Here is a 6505-nt window from a genome sequence, read left to right on the forward strand (position 1 = left end):
ACCCCCTCCTCACTGAAATCATAATAGCATGTATTGGGAGGGGGGTGTTAAAATGTTGCTTTGTTCAGAGACACAGTGCATTTCAAGGGAAGCCTCCATTGGTGCTAATAGGCCTTTATTCCAAGCAGTTTTCAGTCATCGAAAACTCAGGAAGGAAGGAAAATAACTCACAATGTAAGCAGACTTCTCCCATATAGAAGCCTGGCATGTTTGCCTTAATGGGACTAGGTAAGGAAAATAATAGGCATGTATGAGAAATTCATTTTAGTTCACAGATGATCAGAACTTGCCCCATTGGGGAAAAGGGATTTTATTAACCCCTAAGCTCCTCAGTTGATCAAGGCTGAGGGAGTTTGGAACTAATGAGGTGCAGGCAGGAAACAAGCAGTTTAATCAGATAGATAGATAGATAGATAGATAGATAGATAGATAGATATAGAAAGTTTAAAATATATCAAATGAAACACACAAAACAGAAATTTTTCAGGTAATTGCATGCTCCCTGGTTACAGTTACCCAAATTTGGTGCATTAAATGAGTAAATATACAGTTAGTCCCTGTTTGTTGCACAAGAGCTTGGCTGGCTGTACAACCCAAACCAATCTGAGAGTATGACAGAACAAAGATATAACTCTCTCTCAGCTCTGGATGGTACAGTTGTATCTGCCACAGAATTCTACCCAAAGCATACTCACATTCACGCTACCAACACTTGGCCAAAGTGATTGGCATGTGGCCCATTGGATGAGGGTCCTGCCGGTATGTGCACATGCAAATGATCCAAATGTCAACATGTCTCTCCTGAACATTGGAAAGCTCAGGGGTTTTATATGCTTTTGCTTCATTTGAGCCTATGACATCAAAGAGGAGACTGACGCGTTCTCTGTTAATACATCATGTACAGTTCCAATATGGATGCTGTTATTGAAAGTCCTTCTGACTCCCCAACATCCTTCAGACTCCCCAACCTCTCTCAAGGTTGTTTCTGTGGCTGTCCAGTACTATCTTTTGTTATTAAAACATCTGCTGATGCCCATCTTTTGTTGGCCCATCTCCATCTCTGGGATACTTTAACATTCTTCAGCACGTACCTTGGCACCTCCATTCAGCCTTCCTGCAATACAACCATTTGTCCTCCATTCACACCTCCCCCTTAACCTGGGCTAGGATGTTTCATATGGATATAACACAGCATTGCTGACATATCAACCTCTTCATTCCATGATGTTTCCAATTGACACATGTTTTGGAAAGAATGGTCATTCAGGATATTTACAATTGAGGCCTTATTCATTGTCAAACTTTTTATACATCTTTTTAGTTTCTCACCACATTTGTTACATTTCAACAGGAGGACAATAGTTTACCATGGCGCTTGAAATCCATGGCCTATATATGGGTAGAGAAAGGAAGAGGGGTAGGAAGCTTTTAGAAAGGAATTTAAAGGTCATAGAGAAATATAGTTTTTATTGACAGTAGCCAAGCTTGGTTGTGGTGAATAAAAGAATAGAAGTATAGGAAGGGAAATATTGAAGAAAACTAATTAAAGAATCTCTATCTATTTATCAGTATGTCTGTGTGTGTAAATTCAGGTTCAGTATCCAGTACAAGACTTCTAAAAGTACACACAGTTTGCCATGTGTCACATTCACAATCCGAAATGCAAATGAAGCATATTTTTCAGAAAAAGCTCCCACATTCCCAAATTTGCAATTGTGTTTGGAAAAATGGGTTGTCGCTTAAAAAAAAAAAAAAAGTCCAGTTTAAGAAGTGCATTTAAAAAAAGATATGCATTTTCATGCTTTAGTCAATGGGGAAAGCTGCACAAGTCTGAAAAATGTGCACAGAAATGCAGACTTTTCCCATTCCAAGGAAAAGAAAAACAAGTCAGAAACAAAAATGGGAGTGAGGCAAAACAACTATGGAAGTGGAGTTCAAGAAATCCCAGGAAGCTAAAGCAAGCCTGGTTTTCCCATCCCCAGAACAAAATTCTTTGAAGAAACTCCTAGAAAGATAGTAGTGATCTTACTTGTGACCTGTTTCTCTGCAGAGTTTGTATGGGCATAAGAAGAGAACTCTTCCTCAACTCACCTTATTCTATTTAGCTGACAGCCAATGCAACAACACAGTGACCCTGTCTAATAATGGCGGAAAAGGCTGTGAACTCGAAACAGTAAAACATAAGACCAAAACTTCTCTCTGACAGATCCTGTTGTAATGGTTAGCCCTTCCCCCCATTCCCACCAACCTGACATATTATATATTTCACACATGCCCTCAAGGAAGTTGCCAAAAGTGACACACTTTTGAGGGGCAAATGTTCCTGTGACAATGTGTGCGGTGGTGGTATTCATCACAGCACTTAGGTGCACACAAGCTTGTAGATTTTATGGGGAGGCCTAACTCTACAAAGAACTCTTTCTTTCTTTCTTTCTTTCTTTCTTTCTTTCGGATTGTTTTCCTTGAGAAAGTTAATCAAAGGAGACTGAACTTGATGGCCTGACCACATGAGGTGTTTTGCCAGGTTTTTTGGAGATTGTTAACTTTTTGCAGGACTCTTACGCTTTCCTTATCACCACATCCACATGCAAAGGAAAGCACTGTCTGTGTAATTCTTGCTTGCCATGCAGCTGATAAAGCCATGGGAGCTTTGCCAGAAAACAGATGGTAATCTTGTGAACAAGAACCCTTTCACATGCGCCAAAAAAAGGCAGTCAAGTTACCACTATAAGCTGCTGCTGCTGCTGCTCTCTCTCTCTCTCTCTCTCTCTCACACACACACACACACACACACACACAGAATGTACCAACACCAGTTCTTAGAGCCCTTCTACAAGACACCCTCATTGGGCCCCCTTCCACAACAAGTCTACCTTCTCATTGCCATTGTCACCAGCTGCCATTGCTCCTCATCCTCTTCCATATCAGCATCCTGGCTCCCTCTTGCTTGCTTGCTTGACAGACAGAAAGCCAGCGAGCATGGAGGCAGTGGTATCTGCTCTTCCTCTTCCTCATCATTATCTGGGCCAGAGTGAGAGGCAGGTGAACAAGCAGGTTGCAATGGTGAAGAGGACGTGTCAGTGGGGTCCTGATGAGATGTGGACCCTTGGCAGGTGCCCAAGCATGCTGGGCCAGCAAATGCATTGCACTCTCGTCGTCCCTCTTTCTATGATGTTGCCTTCCCCATCTGGCTAAATGTACCTCCTTACTGATCAACTTAATCTGGTGAAAGCATGTTAGGATTCTTCTATTATACAGAAGTGACAGCTGATGCAGGGCACTGTCATTCATCATATTTATAATCCCAACCCTCCACCAGAGCAGGAGGGAGGTGGATTGACCCATTTCATCATCAGTACCATTGAGGAAGGCAAAACTGAGGGTTAGTGACTTGCCCAAGGCCTCCAGTGGCTAACAAAGGATTTGAACCCAGGACTCCCTTGTCCAGGTACAATGCTCTTATGTCTATGAATTCAGGTTCAACCAGTCAATTGCATAGAATCATAGAATCATAGAATAATAGGGTTGGAAGGGGCCTCCATGATTTCTCAAAGAGAATAGACAGCGGTTCTGAGAGTTCTTCTGCCAGTTCCTTTATTACTCTATTATATGCAGTTCATCTGGCCCTGGAGATTTGAACTCATTCCAAGTAATTAGCTGCAATCCTGCCCCTTCAGCCTGTACTTCCCCTTTGCCAGCGGGGTCATAGACCCTCTTTTGGGAGAAGACTGAGCCAAAGTAGAAATTGAGCACCTCTGCATTTTCTTTGTCATCTGTTATCGTTTTGCCATCCTTATTTACTAGCTGAACAACCATTTCTTTCCTCTGCCTTTAACTATGCACGTAGCTAAAGAAAGCCTTTTTGTTGCTTTTAGCATCCCTCACTAACCTCAGCTTGTTCTCAGCTTTAGCCTTCCTGACACAATCCCTGCAATTCTGTGCTACCTGCCTGTACTCTTCCTTGTGTTGCTTGGCCTTCTTTCCACTTCCTATATGTGTAGGGGTGGACGAAAGTCCCTTACTGGTCCTCGAAGGACGTTCGCGGTGGGGGGAAGGCGCTTCGCTGCTCCCCCCGCGATGTTCCAGCCGGGGGGGGAGGCTTCCCGCCTCGGCCCGGCCGAAATTCAGGCTGGGGGGGAGGCTTCCCGCCTCGCCTGGCCGCGAACGCAAAAGTTTAAAAAAAAAAAAACCTCCCCTGATAGGCTACATGACGATTCATGTAGCCTATCACAGCTAGATCTGCAAAGTCAGCCATGATAGGCTACATCAATCGTCACATAGCCTATCACAGGTGACTTAAAAAAAAAAAAAAAGTGTGTACGGATAATGGCGGCCCCCATAGGGAGCCGCCATTCCCGTTCCTTATTTGGTCGCTGTAGTCTACGTAAACATTTACGTAGACTACAGCGACTAAATAAGGAACGCGAATAGCGTTGCCCTTATTTTCGCCGTAGTCTACGTAAATGTTTACGTAGACTACAGCGACCAAATAAGGAACGGGAATGGCGGCTCCCTATGGGGGCCGCCATTATCCGTACACACTTTTTTTTTTTTTTTAAAGTCACCCGTGATAGGCTACGTGACGATTGACGTAGCCTATCACGGCTGACTTTGCAAATCTAGCCGTGATAGGCTACGTTAATCGTTACATAGCCTATCAGGGGGCGTTTTTTTTTTCTTTTATTGCAATGGCGGCGGCGGCAGCCGGTCGAAAGACCAGCTGCCGCTCCCGCCCCGCTCGAACACCCGCCGAACCGCCAGCCGGACCAGCCGCCGGGAGGGACATTCGGCGAAGGTAAGTCCCATCCCAGGGGGGGTGCGGAGGATTTCTCCCCGAAACTTGTTCGGGGGGCCGAACACGTTGGCGCTCGGCCCCCCGAAGTTTCGGGGAGAAATTCTCCGCCAACCCTATATATGTGTCCTTTTTTTGTTTTTAGGTAATCTCTAAGCTTTTTCTGAAGCCACATTGGCTTCTTCTGTTGTCTTCCACCTTTTCTTCTTGTTGGAATTGTTTGTAATTGTGCCTTGAGAATTTCCTTTTTTAAAAGCTCCCACCCACCTTGGACTCCTTTTCTCGTTAGAGTCGCTTGCCATGGGACCTTCCTGATCATTGTTCTGAGTTCATTAAAATCAGCTTTCCTAAAATCCAAGGTATGCGTTTGACTACACTCGGCTTTTGCTTCCCTTAGAACCAAGAACTCAAGTACAACATGGTCACTTTCCCCCAGAGTTCCTGTAACTGCTACTTTATCCACTAAGTCATCTCTGTTGGTTAGGATCAAGTCAAGGATAGCCAATCCTCTAGTTCCTTCCTCTACTTTCTTTAGGAGGAAGTTATCTGCCACACAAGTCAGGAGTTTCCTGGAGGGGCCATGTTTTGCAGAATTCGTCTCCCAACAAATATCGGGGAAATTGAAGTCCCCCATTACTACTACATCATGCTTCCTTAAAACATTGGCTATTTGCTTTTCAAAAGTTTCATCCTCGTCTTCTCCTTGATTGGGTGGCCAGTAGTAGACTCTGACCACCGGGTTCCTTTTATTCTTCACTCCATTTATTTTGATCCAGATGCTCTCGATGGGGCTACCAAGCTCATCCTCCTGTATTTCTGTGCAGAGAGATGTATTTTTCACATACAGTGCAACCCCACCTCCCTTTCTGTTCCTCCTGTTCTTTTTGAACAAGTTATAGCCTTCAATTGCTGTATTCCAGTCATCAGAGTCATCCCACCAAGTCTCAGTTTTACCTATCAAGTCATAATTTCCCTCTTGTATTAAGAGTAGGGATGGCAGAGAATTCTGCCACAGATTCCAGTGAGGCTGGATTCTTTAGAATCCGGCCCCCCAGAATCCATGGCAGAACGCCCCCCCCACGGACTCCCCCGGGACAGCACTTACCTGGGGTGGATGCAGCGGATTCAGCAGGGCGGCGACTGGTCTCCTGGCCGGCCATGGCCGGGCTGCTGTGGCCGCCATTGGCATCTTTGCAGCTGTGATAGACTACGTAACAATTTACATAGCCTATCACAGCTAACACCCCCCCCAAAAAAAAAAACCAGCATACGCAAATGGCGGCGGCTACGGTGGCTGCCATTTGCATTCCCTATTTTTTGCCGTTCTAGCCTACATAAATATTTACGTAGGCTATTACGGCAAAAAAAGGGGGAATGCAAATAGCGTAGTGGGCGCTCTTCACATTCCTTTTTTTTCCGCCATTTTATCCTACGTAAATATTTACGTAGGCTTTTACGGCAAAAGAAAGAAAGAAACACAAATAGTGCCCGCTACGCTATTTGCAGTTCCCTTTTTTTCGCCGTAATTGCCTACGTAAAAATTTGCGTGGGATAAAACGGTGAAAAATAGGGAACACAAATGGCGGGCACCATAGCCACCATTTGCGCACGCTGTTTTTTTTTGGGGGGGTAGCCATGATAGGCTATGTAAATTCTTACGTAGCCTATCATGGCTGCCTGACTGGATGCAAATGGCGGCCGCTATGGCGGCTG

The sequence above is a fragment of the Heloderma suspectum genome, chromosome 5, assembly GCF_057233095.1.
Source record: "Heloderma suspectum isolate Gila_16-S chromosome 5, 16-S_ref, whole genome shotgun sequence".
Classification (NCBI taxonomy): Eukaryota; Metazoa; Chordata; class Lepidosauria; order Squamata; family Helodermatidae; genus Heloderma; species Heloderma suspectum.